The sequence below is a fragment of the Petaurus breviceps genome, unplaced genomic scaffold, assembly GCF_028583685.1.
Source record: "Petaurus breviceps papuanus isolate PSGF00001 unplaced genomic scaffold, PetGlider_PUasm1.0 90459, whole genome shotgun sequence".
NCBI lineage: Eukaryota > Metazoa > Chordata > Mammalia > Diprotodontia > Petauridae > Petaurus > Petaurus breviceps.
The window spans coordinates 3,939,251-3,951,899 of record NW_027187259.1 but is presented as its reverse complement, the minus strand read 5'-3'; positions in this window follow the sequence as shown (position 1 = coordinate 3,951,899).

The window sequence follows — 12,649 nt, the reverse complement described above, 5'->3', positions numbered from 1 at the left end:
GACAGTTTTCATGATTTAGGGGGGATAGTTACTGATGGAGCCACAGGTGTGAGAGACACTGTGGCAGTCACAAGATGCCAGAGGGGGTGCACGTGACCTCTGGGGAGCAGAAGCATGGAGATGTGGAGGCCGACTCTGCCGGGCCGAAAGGGCTGACATGACATTGAGCAGGGCCGTGGGAGCTGACTTTGCCAGGTTGGGAAAGGCCGACGAGGCATTGAACGTGCCTTATTAACACGGACTCCTCTTAACACATACTCCTTTGCCCTGCACTCGGGAGAGTGCACGATTGGCTCCCACATGGCATGTGACAGTAAGAAGAATGATAAGGATATTAGGGAAAAAGCAAGGGGAGGCTCCCCCTCTTTCTCTTTCTCTCTGTCCCGCTCTCTCTGTCCCATGGTTCCATTCTGCTTTGTTCTGATGGCCACACTGTTAAGATGTAACTGAATAAAGAGCAGCCTCCCTTGGCAACCTCTGTGTCCTTGGGTGTTCTGTGGGGGTGTTCTTCTTGGAGACAAGAAGCCGGAGACGTCCGAAGACCGGGTATAAGGTAAGACAAGGCCAGAGCTGGGAAGAGCCCAGCAAGTTACAAATTGTTTTCCAGAATTCCTGGACCAATTCATGACTCTATTAACAATGTATTTCTGTGCCTTTTCCTGAAACCCCTCCAACATTTGTCATTTTCCTCTTCTGTCACTTTTGCCAATCCAGTGACTGTGAGATGCTACCTCAGATTGGCTTTTCTCTAATTATTAGTGATTTGGAGCATTTTTTTTTCATATGACTGTTGATAGCTTAGATTTCTTCCTTTGAAAGCTGCCAAGCTCAGTGACAGATTAAACAATATTCTGAAAAAGATCATAGATTCTTAGGGGTATAAGGGACCTTGCCTATTATTTTATAGATAAGAAAACTGAGGCACAGAAATGGAAAATGTTTGATGTCACTCAGCAAGATAGTCAGAACTGGGATTAGAATACAAGTCTTCTGACTCCTATGTTAATGGTGAAGATATTTGAGGGCCTTGCTAGTACTTCTCAAATAGAAACCATTCATTCTGCCTATGTTGGCACTTGTCAGAGCTCTTTACCTCCTCTGTATGTGTGTGTGTGTGTGTGTGTGTGTGTGTGTGTTGGTCTTCTAGAGCTGCGATTTCATTGGTATAGGGAACTCCTGATGAAATTCCTGACTGTTCTGCAGTTTATCATTGGGTGAAATGCCTTTCCTAGGATCACACACAAGTGTGTCAGGGGTCACACTTGAACTCAGATCTTGACTCCAAGATCAGCTTTCTTTCATTGTGCTTCCTCTCCAGCTATATATTGTATCCCTCACGAATGGTTTATTGAGCTGGATTATCTGATTTACATATACCTTCTCACTTGTAATAGCCACATGGAAAAAGACAGCTAGCTATGTTTCTTCTTCCTGTAGTTCCCAAATCTGTTCTCTGCCTGGTAGGGTGGGAATGTACTGGCCACTGACCACATCTTTTTCTTTGGTTTGGGGACTGTGACCAAGAAAAGCAACCAGATAGGAATCATAGGTATCACTGAATTTCAAGTTGGGAGGGGCCTTGGAGAGAGTCTGTTCTAGGCCCTCATTTAACTGAGGAAGAAGCTGACCCACAGAGAGGTTAAGTGATGATTAAGATCACAAAGTTAGGAAATCGGGATTCAAACTCCACTTTTTGGACTCCAAATCTTATGTTCTTACCTTTACAACCCCCTGTTGTCCATCAGGACCTACTCCTCCACTTTTCACCAAGACTAAGTCTACACATTATCGACTCTCTTTCAAAACTTCCTCTTCTCCCTTTTCATGGAGGGGCTGTGTTTGGGGGGATGGAGAGAGCTTATGTCTGGAAAGCAGGAAACCCTGGTTCTAGTACTCGCTGAGTCCCTTATTAGAATTTATATCAGAACCCTAAGAAAGTCAAGCCCCTACTTATCTTCTCATAGACTAACTCACCCCCAGAGGTCTCTAATCAGTGCCATTCACAGTGCTCCCTTTGGTGGGGTTATGGTGTTACTTCTCCTCTCCATTCACCAGTGTAGCTCTGGTACTGCTAGGCACCCAAAGTTCCCCTTGGTAGTCCTTCATTCCTGGCTGCTGTCCAGTCCTGATGCATCTTTTCTCCTTTCCCAGAAGGCATAATGGGTTTTTCTCACCAATGTTCTTAGTTTGGCTTCTTGATTTCCTGCTGCTTGGAGATGGTGGCTTGAGTCCCTCGGTGAAAATGTTCTGAAATTGCAACTGACAGTGTTTTAACCTTTAGCTTTTTTCAGATATCTGTTGCTAAAATAGTTTCTGGAATACTTATGGCTTGCTTCCTCTCTTCTATAACACCTGGGTTCTATAATCCCACCTTCTATATAAAGCATCTCCTTAGGTTGATGTGAGAACTTCTACTATTGAATCATCTGGGTGAACCGTCTCTCTTTCTCCATTTTACTTCCTTCTTCCCTGGGTGGCTGATCAGCATGCTTCCCGCTCACCCAGCACCTCTCAGGAAGTCTGATGGGTGTTCCCAATGGCATTCTTTATATTTCCTTTTGCCTTTTCATCTCCCACCTTCCTCCATAGCAGCTGGACCAGGTGATATAGTCAGAAGATATAGATCCAGACTATAGTCAGAAGCTCCATGGAATGAGGAAGGAAACAATATGGCAAAACTACCTCCTTGAGGCATCCATGGCAAAGTATTTGCCCTAAGTAAGGAGGTCACTCCCTCATAGACTCTCCTACACAAATGGAAAGGAGTATTAGGACTCCCATCATCATACACTTCTCAACATGGCCATGCTTGTTGGAGACAAAGCGTCCCTCAGTTTCAGGCCTTGCCTGGCAGCATGCCATGTCCAGAACATCATGTACATTCTGGAAAGCAGAAATAATCTGAGTTTGTGGCTTCCCCTGTATCTTTTCCAGTTGCCTCCCTCTCTATTCCCTGAGAAACTGGTGAATCTGGCTACTTTTATGTCACATGTTAGGCATACTCAACTGGCCAGGTTTATACTTTCTCTAGGAGGAAGAAATTATAACTGAGATGATTCTGTCCCCCTCCCCAAAGTTTCATCGCATCTGGCAATGGGCAGAATAATATCCTGAGCATTCCAAATGACCTCCCTCAGATACAACTGTGTGTATTCATATGTTTGGGTGCAGAATCACAGAGCTGGGAGTCATCTTAGACACTGGAATCCAACGCTGCCATTTCTCAGGAGGAAGCTGAGCCCCAGAAGAAGAGAAAGCCGCTCGCTGCCAGGGTCACCCAGTAAGTCTAGGCACAGTCGGTGCTAGGACCTGGATCTCCCGAGTTCTGAATGCCATTGGTAGCTGTTCCCTCTTGAGCACCATCCAAAACCATTTTTGAAAGTGCTAGTTTGTTTCCCAGCTGCCATAGTGCTGGCTCAGGAGAAGCTGGAACTGTCAGCACTGGCTTTCGCTCTTCTGGAGGGGAGGCTGCTCAGGGGCTTGGGTGAGAGCATGTGCCCCGAGACTTAAACACCAGCATATCAAACACTGTGCTCTGCAGGCCCGTGGCTGTCGTGTCTCACCTCAACCACCAGTGTGGTAGGGGATAAAGTTAGTGCCAGGCATAGGTGGTGATTTGTGGTTTGTTACTGTAGCATTTGAATAAGGGCATGGAAAAGGGAGCTTTGCCCCTCCCTCTTCAGTCCCACCTGCTGGTAGGCTCCTCCAGATCCAACCTGGGGCAGTCCAACCTTGGAGGAGACCTTTCAGCCCCTTCTAGGTCCCCAGGAGCGAAGAGCTTTACTGCAGCTTTAGGGATGGGCTCTTTAAGACCCATTTCTTTGGACAAGATAATGCTTTGCACAACTAATTACTTTGATCACTGTTATTACTCGTTTGAAGGCAGAGATGAAAGGAAGGAAAGTTGCCTTTCTTAATGAAGTAACTTTTTTTTAGTGAAGTGAGCACTGAGCTCCCCTGAATTGCTGCCTTGGTTTCCAAGCTAGATAGGACCTGAGAAATCATCGAGGAGGACCTCCTGATTTTATAGATGAGGAAAATGGGACCCAGAGAGATGAGAAGACCTGTCCAAGGTCACTTAGCTAACAAGCTAGGAGTTGAATCCACAACCTCAAGAATTTTAAGCCAGTGCTTTTTGGGCAACTCCAAACAAGTCTCAATGCTTCTCAGAGCTTTAGTGTCCTTATCTGTAACATGGAGATAATACTTACACTAGCTCCCTTACAAGGCTGGTTGTGAAGACTTTTCTACATTTTCAGAGTATGGTTTTTAAAGTTCTATCTAATCACAACCAATGGAAGCTGCTTGAGAAGACAGTCCTTGATAAACCAGGGCTTTCTGCTTTCTATGTCCTAGACCCCTTTTGGCAGTCCATCCAAAGAAGCCTAGGGAGCCCTTCTCAGGATCATGCTTTGTAAGTGCATAAAAGAAAATGTGGAGGATTACAAAGGAAACCAATTAGATTAAAATCGTTATCCAAATATTCCAAACAAAACAAGTTTATGAACCTCCTCTTAAATCATATTGATGTTTTATCATATCCAACTCTTTGTGACCTCATTTGAGGTTTTTGTAGCTAAGATCCTAGAGTGGTTTGCCATTTCCTTATCCAGCTTGTTTTATAGATGAGGAAACTGAGGCAAACAGAATAAAGTGACTTGCCTAGGGTGCCATAGATACATAGAAGCCACACAGAAGTGTCTGATTCCATATTTGAACTCAGGAAGATGAGTCCTCCTGACTCCAGGCCTGGTGCTTTTTCCCCTGCAGTGCCCCCCTAGCTACCCCATTTAATCATATTTCCACCTAAAAATAAGTTCCTGTTATTGCTTTGGTCTCCACTGCCTCTATATGGGTGATGACTGTTATGAAAATATTTCACGGGAAACTCTTTTGGAGAATGAGTGTGCCTTCGTTTAATATTTTATTTCTTGGGGGGAAAAACCTGAACTGCAAATGGATTCTATTTAAAACCATTTCCTCAAATATTTTATCATGCATAGTCTCGTCTTCCATGTTTGGCTCAAGCTTTGATTGAAAAGAAAACCCTCCTCCTTCCTTCCACTCCCTGTCTTTCCTTTCCCACCCTCCCCGCCCAAGTTTCATACTGTCCCGTTGCAATTCATGGAGCCAATTTGGGTGAAAGTCTGGAAATCCTGGGTAGGTTTCTGAGCTTTGTAGTAAAATAAGTGTGTTGCTGATGTTTAGGAATTGTGATTCAGGTGAAGGGTGAAGGAACCCACCGTAAATTAGACCCCTAGGTATAGCTAGTGGTGCAAACACTCTCATTTGTGCAGCTCTATGACAAAGATGCATATAGATAAATGGCTAGAGAATGCTCAATTCTATGGTGAGGGAATGGGGAAAGCATTATTCAGAGAGGCAGCCTTATATATAGGCAGAGTAGGTGGTCACCCATGGGATGTGACCTGAGGGACTTGGAGACTTTCCCCCAAATACCTCCCCCCAAGTATCAAAGTATCCATTGCCCTAGAATGTCAAATGTGTTGTTTAGATGCCCCCTCTTTTGTGAAGACTCCTCTGATCCCCCACTTGCTAACAAATCCTCTCCCTCCCCAATTTTCCTCATATTCTACTCAATAATGTCAGGTCATATCTTTACCCCTGCTCTTCCCCTCCCCTCTCCCTCTCCCTTCCCAGAGGCCAAGAGCTGTTTCATCTGTCTTTGTAGCCCCAAGTCCATGTGGCACCTTGCATGTAACAGGCACTTGAGATAGGTTTATTTAATAGAATTGCCTTGCTTTAATAGCGCCTTCCCTCCCCAACCCTGTATATGTAGGGCCAGTGCTCTAGATCTCCTTCGTGTGCCCCCCCAGCCTCTAGTCCTTGCTGGAAACAATCAGTCAAGAAGCATTTATTAAGTGCCTACTGTGTTCCAGGCATTGTGATAAACCCGGGGATGAATGTTAGCATAGTATTAGGTTCATTCCATAGGATTAAAGTGCTGTTTTTTTTTAATTGCAAATACTCTGGCTATATTACAGAATCCCAGGATCTCCATGTTGTCAGTGGCCTCAGAAAGGAGGCAATCCAACCTGTATCTGAATGGGAATCCTCTCTACCTAGTGCCTCCCAAGGCAGCCCTTTCCTCTTTTGGAAAGCCCTAACTGGTAGGAATTTTCTCCCTCATATCAACCCTTACTTTGTCTTTTTACTACACCTTCTACCCATTGTTCCTGGTTCTGCCTTTGGGGCCAAACAGAAGTTCAATCCCTTTTCTTCTTCACAGCCTTCAAATTCTTGAAGCCAACTCTCTTGTTCCACTGCCCCAAATCTTCTCTTCTCCAGGCTAAGCAGACATAGTTCCTCCAACAGATCCTGATATGATACTTACTAGAGGCCATTCATCATCCATGTTGCCCTTCAGTGGACCTATTTCAGCTTCTCAATGGCCTTCCTTCCAAAATTAGAGCTTCAGCATCACTACACAGTGGATAGAAAGCTGATCTTCAAGCAAGGAAGACCTTGATTGAAATTCACCTCTGACACATACTGGGTGTGTGACCCTGGACAAATCCTCTTGGCGCTCTAGAAAAATAAGACAGAGAAGTTGCAGAAAAGCTACTAATCTGCATTGGTAGATAAAGTTCCCTATCCCAGTGAACTCGTAGGACCAGTGCCTGGTCCCATCCTTTATCTACATTTATACCCAGAACCGAGCTCAGTACTACAAGGGTGATTTGACAAGGACAGAGAACAGTGGAATGCTGTCTCTCCTATTGAGAGCTAGGATTCCCCTCTTAATGAAGCTTTTCTGGCTGCCATGTAATTCGGAAAATTGATTTTGGAAATCCCAAAGTAAGGCTTTAACTTTGACTAGCTCCATTAGCTTTCATTTTATCTCATTCAATTCAGTATTCTATCTTGAGATCTTTTGGAATCCTAACTCAGTCATTGAACTTGTTAGCTGCACCCCTTAGCTTCATGTCATCTGTAAACCGGATAAATTCATCTATGGCTTGATCTTCGATATTTTGAAAGCAACACAAAGCCCATCACAGATCCTCAGAGTCTTCCTAGTTTTTGTTGCACCAGTAACAACTCTCCTTTGCATCTAGTCACTTCACCAGTTCTGAATCTCCCTATTTGTGCTATATATAGGTTAGCATATATCTCTCCATTTTTTCCCAAGAATAACATGAGAATCTTCATTAAATTCTTTGCTGAGATCTAGGTCAACTCCATTTATAGCATTCTTTTGATCTACCAGTCTAGTATCCCTGTTGAAAAAAATGAGATTAGTCTGCTGGTGGTAAAGCCATGCTGGCTCCCTGCTTCCTTTTCTTTGTGATTGCGAACAATCCTTTTAATAATCCGCTCTAGAATTTTGCTAGGAATTGAAGTCAAGCTCACTGGCCCAGAACTGCAGACTTGGCTCATTTCTTTTTTGGAAAAGCAGGCTAGCTTTGCGCTTCTCCATTCCCATGACGGTTCTTTACTTCTTCACAAGCTTTCAAAGATTAGCAGAAGTGACTTAGAAATCACCTGTACCAGTTTCTTTCCGTACCCCACCATAGGGTTCTTCTGGATCAGCCTTCTTATATTTGTCAAGTGCTAAGTTCTTCTATGTATGCATCTCTCTACTTATCTCAACCAGAGCCTCTTTTCACTATCGATGTGAAAGGATAATGGTAGGAGGGGGTGAACAAAGTCACCAGTCAGATCTTTTAATAGTTTGGGGAGTGAGGAAAGAAACAGGTGTAGCTCTCAGTGGTTTATTACCACTGGTCCTAAGAATCCTTCTTTTGCAGCTCTTAGCCTAGCCAGAGCTAACTCTTAGCAAAATTCTTCAACAGGTCTTGTTGGACTTGCAGATCTCTGCCTCTTTCACAGTGCCTCAGAGACTCCATAACTTCTCCCTGGCCACCCAAAGGCTTCACTCTGAATGCCTCCTGAACAGTGTCCCCTGCTCTAAATCATCCTTCCTTTTTCTGCCCCTAAAAGTCTGATTTTTTTGAATTTTGTTCTCTCAGGGCCTTTTGTTCCTCTTAGTGAAAGACGGCAAGGCAGCAGGATAGGCAGCCTGCTGTAGTGGAAAAGGTGTTGGACCTGCCATCAAGGGTCCTGAATTCTAGTTAGTGGTCAGATAAATACTAGTTATCTGACTGTAGGCAAGATCACTTAGGCATTAAGTGACAAATTCTTAGTCCATGGCACACACTCCCTCTCTAGCCATTATTATTTGGTCTAGTTTGAACACGCTCCTAGTCTGTCCCTTATTATATATCTCCTCTTGGCAATTCATTCACTCCCTTCACTTCCTGCTTCCAAGCAGATGACCCCCAAGTCTGGAGCTTTAGACTAGCATCTCCAACTGTACCCAGACCATCTTTAGTTGGATATCTCATTGACCCTTTAAACTTAAATTCTTTCAAACTGAACTCATAGCCTTCTGCCTCTCTGACATGCCAATTTCTGTCCATGACCCCACTTTCCCATGCTTGAAATGTTGGGGTTGTCTGTGACTTTGCTCCTCCATTACCATTCATTGTCAGTCAGTTACTAGGTTCTGTTAGTTTCATATCTTCAGCATCTTTTGCATCTGTTCTCTTTCCTTTCTTTCTACTGTCACCACCCTTGTCTGGGCCTCATTGTCACCCACGTGGGCTATTGCAGTAACCTTTGTACATGTGCTCTTTCTACTTCTTTCACCTCCTTTCTTCAAGCCACTGACAGAAGAATCTTTCTGATGCATAGATTTGGTCAGGTCTTTCCTCCACCAATCTATTCAGACATCTTCAATGGCTCCCTATTGCCTGTCAAGTAAAGTTAGATCTCCTTGCTTGACATTCACACATTCCAAAGTAAGGTGCCATGACGACTTTCAGCCTTAGCGCGTGTTACTCCCCTTCACCAACTGGCAAACATAGGTTATTCTCTCTTCTATCTATACCTTTGCTCACTATGCTCTCCACGTCTTCCCTTCCTTAATTCCTGTACAGCCTTTTCAGACTAACATAAATGCTACCTCCTTTAGTAAAGCATCTACAATTCCCCCAGGAGACCTCATATAGTGCTTGTTTTGGAATTCTGATGGCCTGCTTGTTGTTGTTCAGTTGTGTCTGACTCTCCGTGACCCCATGTGGAATTTTCTTGGCTAAGATACTAGAGAGGTTTGCCATTTATTTCTCCAGCTCATTTTACAGATGAGGAAACTAAGGTAAACAGGGTGAAGTGACTTGTCCAGGGTCACACAGCTAGTAAGTGTCTGAGGTCAGATTTGAACTTAGGACTTCCTGACTCCAGGCATGCCACTCTATCCACTGCAGCACCACCTACCTGCCACCCTTAATTCAAGGACCATGAAATTTGTTAAGAGACAATGTCTTCTAAGAGACCCAAGATCTTCTCTAAACACTAAAGAGTAATGCATGTCATTGGGGCTATATAGAAATATTATTAGATAATGTAAATAGTATATCATAATTAAAATATAAATAATATAAGTACTATATTAATAAGGGGGAAACCTGTGATAGGAACAATGGTGAAGGCTTTATTTCTGGCTGGAAGATGGGTTCAGATGCTTGTGAATTTTATGTGGTGTGAGAGGGAGAACCTGTCCCCCATAAGTGACTTGTAACATTGATACCATTTTCCATATCTATCAAGCTGACCTTCACAAAGCCCTTCTCCAGAATAGAAATGACCCCAGGTTCCCAAAGTCTCTGTTATTGGGAGCCGATGCTCTGCCCCTACCCCAAGCTGAAAAATATGTATCCAGTGACAGTCTAGGGCTTTGTTGCCTAAGGAGCAGTCTAGCTAGATCCCGAGATGCTCTGTTGTTGAACTATGGCCACAAAGTGAGGACTTCTTTTACTAGAGAAACTCTTGAAGACCCTGGACAAAATTTCAAAGTTTGTTTTTTCTTCTACCTCCCTATATCCCTTTGAGCATTTCTCAGCCTCATCCATAGCCCATCCTGCATCTACTTAGTCCTTAATTAACCTAAAGAATTTTGAAAGTATCCTCTCCTCCTCCTCCAGGGTATTTGCATTTTCATTGGGACTCTTGAATATCAAAATGTCTTTAAGAGTCAAAGGAGGGGGGCAGAGCCAAGATGTCAGTGTAGAAGCAGGAAAACTCTGTGTGCTCTTCCCTTAACCACCTCAAATACCTATAAAATATAACTCTAAACAAACTTTAGAGCTACAGAGCCTACAAAGTGAGAGAGAGAAACAAATCTCACGCTGAAGGCATCCCAGCAGACAAACAGTAGGGATCCATTGCAGTGTCCTGGGAGCAGAGCCCAGACCTGCATGAACCTGTGGCTTTAGCTTCAGGGTGGCCACAACCAGCCCTGGGTTAGAGGGACTTCAGGAGAGTGGATCACCAGCAGCTGTGAGTGTTTTCAGAATTAGGAACCCATAAATCCCAAAGCCAAAGTGAGAGGTCAGTGTGGACATTGAAAACAGGGGGTCTGGGGGTGCTGTCTTACCTCTGTCCCCTGGAAGGAGAAGCATCTGAGGCACAGTAGTCGCTGCTTGGTGGCTGCTTCAGAGCTCCTGGCCAGCAGATTGTAGGGGGACCAAGCAACCAGTGTGAAGGGTGATCTCTCTTGCTTTAACCTGCTTGGATCTGGATTGCTGTCTAGGGTGGAGGTCCTAGGGTGTGTGACTAGGTGCCAGAGTCAGTGGAGGCTTCAGAGAGGGCACCCAACTAATACCTCCAGCAGCTGTGAAAACCCCAGCAATTTGGGACAAAGCTCTCCTCTCTGGAAGTAGAGTTCTACAGTGGCAAAAAGCTCAAAAGTCAAGTAATTGATTGGGAATATGAGCAAGCAAAGGAAGCAAATCAAGAGCACAGAAATCCGACTTTGGATTCCTTTTTGGGAGACAAAAAGGATTAAAGCATGGAACAGGATGAAGTCAACAAAGTCAGAACTCCTGCACTAAAAGCTTCCAAGAAAAATATGAATTGGTTACAGACCATAGAGGAGCTTAAGAAGGATTTTGAAAACCAAATAAGAGAAGTGGAGGAAAAATTGGAAAGAGAAAAGAGAATGATGCAAGAAAATCATGAAAAGAGAGTAAACAACCTGACTGAAGAAAATAACACCTTAAAAAATAAACTAACTCAAATGGCAAAAGAGGCCCAAAAAGCCAATGAGGAGAAGAATGCCTTAAAAAGCCAAATTTGCCAGATGGAAAAAGAATCTCAAAAGCTCACTGAAGAGAATCATTCTTTCAGAATTAGATTGGAGCAAATGGAAGCTAGTGACTTTAAGGGAAATCAAGATACTATTAAACAGATCCAAAGAAATGAAAAAAAAAAATAGAATGCAATGTGAAATATCACATTGGAAAAAACCACTGACCTGGAAAATAGATCCAGGAGAGATAATTTAAAAATTATTGTACTACCTGAAAGCCATGATCAAAAAAAGAACCTAGAAATCATCCTTCAAGAAATTCTCAAGGAAAATTGCCCTGATGTTTTTGAATCAGAGGGCAAAATAGAAATTGAAAGAATCTACTGATCAGCTCCTGAAAAAGATCCCCAAAAGAAAATGCCTAGGAATGTTATAGCCAGTTTCTAGAGTTCCCAGATCAAGGAGAAAATATTACAAGAAGCCAAGAAGAAACAATTTGAATATTATGGAAACACAATCAGGATAACACAGGATCTGACAGCATCTACACTGAGGGATTGAAGGGCTTGGAATATGATATTTTGGAGATCAAAGGAGATGGGATTAAAACCAAGAATCACCTACCCAGCAAAATTGAGTATCATGTTTCAGGGTAAAATATGGTCATTCAATGAAATAGAGGACTTTCAACCATTCTTGATGAAAAAACCAGAGTTGAATAGAAAATTTGACATTCAGATACAAGAAGAAAGAGAAGCATGAGAAGGTAAACAGGGAGAAGATATCATAAGGAACTTATCAAAGTTGTACTATTTACATTCCTAAATGGAAGAACGATAATTGTAACTTATGAAACTTTTCTCAGTATGAGAATGGTTGAAGGGAATAGAAATATATATATATATATAATATGTATATATATGTATGTATACATACATATATGTCTATATAGGAGGTTATATGGGCATATCAATATATATGTGAGTGTGTGTGTATATGTGTACAGGTATACATAGAGAGAGGGCACAGGACCAATTGAATAGGAAGAGATGATACTTAAAAGGTGAAATTGAGAGGTGAGAGAGGAATATAATGAGAAGAGATGAGGAGAGACAGAATGGAGTAAATTATCTCATATAGAAGAAGCAAAGGAAAACTGTTATAATGGAGGGGAAGAACAGGAAGGCAAAAGGGAATGGGTCATCCTTACTCTCATTGAATTTGGCTTAGGGAGGGAATGACATACACACTATATATAGGGTGTGTGTGTATATATACATATATATAGGGTATCTCACCCTACAGGAGAGTAAGGGGGAAGGGGATGAGAGGAGTGACGATGGAGGGGAGGGCAGGTTGGGGGAGCAGGGAAGTTGGAGTCACCCATTTTTTAAAATGGACAAGATCAAAGTAGAGAATGGAATAAGTGGGAGGTGGGATAGGAGGGAGGGAAATATAGTCAGTCTTTCACAATATATCCACTATGGAAATGTTTTGCGTAGCTATGCATGTACAACATATATTGAATTGCCTGTC